At 47.0% G+C, this 4,138-nt stretch overlaps 1 pseudogene; it reads right to left on the reverse strand.

The window, feature by feature from the left end:
• Nucleotides 1-501: 501 nt before the first annotated feature.
• On the reverse strand, nucleotides 502-2,812 carry LOC101566974 (annotated as a pseudogene).
• Nucleotides 2,813-4,138: the final 1,326 nt, after the last annotated feature.

A 4,138-nucleotide genomic window follows, 5' to 3' on the forward strand; every position in this document is an offset into this window, starting at 1 on the left:
CAAAAACTGAAAGTATCTCAAAAAAGAAAAGGAAGCTAGGCTACCAGCCTCCATCGGCAGAGCTGGGGAGACAGGGCAGTGCGCGCTGCTTAGCTCATCTGGGGCCGTGCGAAGGTGCGAGAAAAGAGCCAATCTAAAAATGTCCCTGTAAGAGCCCGAAGAACAGGGCCCTGGAGGTCCAGCCACCCTTCCAGAACACCTAGCACTAGACAGGCGCTCAGCGCGCCGGGACTTCATCTTCCGGCTGCGTCGCCTCCATCTGGATCTGGACCCTTTATGACTTAAAGCTAAGACTCGGGGAGGGGCGGGGAGCACGATCGCTGCTAGAAGCCCCGGGATAGCTGCCCTGCCTCAGGGCCCGGCTCCTCTCCAGTCCCTGGGGACATTTATATTTAATATATTTTCATATAAATATGCAGAGAAATATGAAATATAAAATCTGAGAGGCTAGAGGGAAAAAAATAGGGAACATGGCAAGAAGCCTGAGCTGGAAGGGGCTGCTTAGGCCAGCTTGACCTGCTCTTTGGCCCCTTTGGCTTCTGGATTCTCTTCCTGGGTCTTCTCCTGTTCTGTCATCTCTTTCTTCTCTTCTGATTCTTCCTCTTTCTCATCTTCCGTTTTGACTCTTTTGGCTTTCTTGAAGTTGAAAGTGTTCTTGCGGCCACCTTCACCCTCCTCATCTGAGTCAGAGAACTCTTCCTCACAGGCAATGCATTTGTTGGAAGAACAGATTGAGATACACTTGTCAAGGTCTTCTCCATCCTCATCTCCACTCTGCTCGGGAATGGCATCCCCAGGTGTTGCCTGCATTTGGACCCCAGGTGCATGGGGCAGCATCTCAGGTTCTCAAAGAGCTGCTGTTTGATCTTCTCCAGGTACTTGTTAGTGTCCTGGTTAGTCATACTGGAAGGACTGATGTGAAGCTTGAAATATGGCCCTAAGTATTTGAAGTAGTCACTGTATGGGAGTATACTAGGGAGCTCTGTGTCTAGGGCCACATCTGTCTCATATGTCCAGCACCAGGCAACATTACGAATGGTGTAACCTCCTCTACCCAGCATCAGCATAAGACACAGGTTGAAGCTTTTAACAGATTCCACATGGTTGCCATGCCCTTTGATGGTTCGATTGAAGCAGTTGAGCTGATCCCCAGAGAGGGAGTCTGAGCCACACTGTAAGAGCACCGCACTAGGCTGGAACATCTCCATTACTCTGGACATGACCGGCTTGAAAATGGCCTCATAGGACTCATCATCAATCCCATCTCAGATTGCGTAGTTAACTGCATAATACTTGCCTTTACCAGCCCCAATATCCCATAGGTCCCCAATTCCTGGGAAGTACTCTCCATATTTATGAAAGGACACAGTCATGACCTGGTCTGTGGTATAGAAGGCCTCTTCCATGCTATCGCCATGGTGAGTATCAATGTCAATATACAGCACTCTCTGGTGATTCTTTAACAGTTCCAGGATGGCCAAGACGATATCATTGACATAACAGAAGCCAGATGCCTCGGACTTCTTTGCATGGTGCAGGCCCCTGGCCCAATTCATAGTGATGTCCCTCTGCTGCTTATTAAGTTGCACAGCACTTGCTGCAGAGCCACCAGGGGACAGCTGACAGAGCTCAAATGGGCCATCAGATACTGGACAGTCCTTGCCGACACTGAATCTCTGCATCTGCTTGCTGTACTCAGACATGTTATCTGGATGGATGGAGCGCAAGAACTTAATGTAGTCATTGCTGTGGTACTTGGTCATCTCCTCAGCACTGGCCTTGTGAGGGCGATAGATTTCCATCTTTCGGTAGAGGCCACAGTTGAGCAGCAGACTGTGAGTCATGTGGATTCGGTGAGGCTTCATTGGATAGCCTTGTCTACAACAGTAATTTCCAACATCCCTGTAGTAGTAATAACAGACCTTCCTCTTGGAGCCCTGAGTGTGCCATGTTACTGCCTCCAGTTCCTCCCATCTGGCCTTGAACTCACTTTGTAGCCCAGGCTGGTCTGGAACGCCTGAGTCCTAGGATTATAGGTGTGCACCACTGCACCCAGCTTCAGCACTGTTTAAATTTGCATTGCTCTAATGACCGATAATGGTGATATTGAGCATTTTTTTTAAAGGGAGGAGGAGGGGATAGATGTAGCACAATTTAAAGATTCTGGGTTTAATCCTCAGTACAAAAAAAAAATCATCAAATTCATAAACAGAACACTTGAAAACACTCATCTTTAATTCAGACCAAGTTGAGAATGTTCCCTTGGCCATTTGCTCATAGAACTTTTAAAAATGACTTTACATTTTAAAATACAATTTAATAGGGTTGGCCAAATAGCTCAGTGGATTAAAGTGCCTGCAAGCAGGTACAGGGTCAGAGAGTTTGATCCAGGCCTGCTGTGCTGGCCCTGCCCCTGGGGTGCGCTGAGGTGGTGCTTGAAACTGGGCGTGGTGGTGCGCACCTGTAATCCCAGCGCTTGGAAGGCTGTAAACAGGCGGATCACTACAAAGTCTGATCTAGTAGTGAGACCCTGAACACCCTGTAGATCCTTCCCTAAAATACTATATATATATATATATAGTATTTATACACACACACATAATTTACTGTCATTTTAACATGAATACTTTCTAGACCAGTAAATAGTATCCATCCCTGTGAATTTTTAAATAAGTGTTAACTATCCCACAGTGTGGATGGATCACAATCAACTCAGCCTCTCAGTTGCTGGGTGTCGGGCTGATCAGGTTTGCTGCCATAGACAGGAAACAATCAGTGTCTTGCCCAGCGTCTCCTGCTGCTGGGTCCACATGTCGGCTTCCTGACCTTCTGTGGCTATTTTCGTGTCTTCACAGTCAGACAGGGAACTTGCATGAAAGGCCAGCTTAACAACTCCTAAGACCATTAACCATCTGGTACCTCTCTTGCTCAGTGCATACATTTTTTTCCTTGATTTCTGAATTTGCTATTGACACTAGTCCTTTCCCTATTTTAATTCAAAGTTAGAGATCTCAAAATGTTAAATCTGAGCCAGGCACGGTGGCACATGCCTGTCATCCTAGCACTTGGGAGGCTGAGCAGGAGGATCATTGTGAATTTAAGACCGGGCTGGGATACAAATAGAGCTCAAGGCCAGCCTGAGCTGCATAGCAAGACTGTGTCTCAAAACAAAACAAAACAAACAACAACAAAAAAAACCCCTAAATCTGTCTAGAGCAGCTCTATCAGCGGCAGTAGACCACCCCTATGTGGGACAGGTGAGCAGCTGCCGTGACAGACAGCACTTAAAACCAGGGAAACATCATGTGATTCTGCATTAAGCCACAGCTTTAGCTAAGATGACCACTGCTTCTACTTTGAAATGGTGGTGGGGAAAGCGAGTCAAAGACCCAGGAATCGGCCGGGGAGATGGCTCAGTAGAATTAGTGCTTGCCTGGCACGTGCAAGGGCCTGAGTTCAATCCCCAGTGCTGGAAAAAAAAAAAAAAAAAAGAGAGACCCAGGAATAAACAACCTGGAGTTTCAATCCCACTGGCAGAGAAACACAGAGGACTCCTGTCTAAAAATGTCTTCCCATTCTACCTTCTAATTCATATCTTCTAAATTCTACCTGCTGCCATTCGGGTCTAGGTCTACTATGGGTCCCAGGCACGACTTTGAAGTCTAATGTATCCTTGTGCAAGTAGGTACTTGGGATGCTCTGAACTGCAGATTTTTTTTAACCCAGGGCCTGTGTACCGAGCTACACCCCCAGATCTTTTTATTTTGAGAGGTTCTCACTAATCTGCTCAATTGCCCAGCCTGGGCTCAAACTTACAGTCCTCCTGCCTAAACCTCCCTTGGTGCTGGGATTACGAGAAATCTGGACTCTTATCCTGGCTATGGCTCTCATTTCCTCATGATTGATGCACAGATAAATTCTCAGTCTGAGTCTTTACTTCCTCATCTATAAAGTGGGTATAACTCATCAAATCTGGCCTGGGCTGCATTGAGGCTTCTATCAAAATAATGGCTAGGATGTGAATGACACATAGTGTTCAGCAATAGACCTCTGCCTTCTGGGCCGGCAACTAAGCAGAAACACCCACCCTGGTGCCTTAGCAATGTGAAACGTGCAAGGTTTCTGAGCTGCCCCTCAG

The sequence above is a fragment of the Octodon degus genome, unplaced genomic scaffold (assembly GCF_000260255.1).
Source record: "Octodon degus isolate 3935 unplaced genomic scaffold, OctDeg1.0 scaffold00070, whole genome shotgun sequence".
NCBI classification, from domain to species: Eukaryota; Metazoa; Chordata; class Mammalia; order Rodentia; family Octodontidae; genus Octodon; species Octodon degus.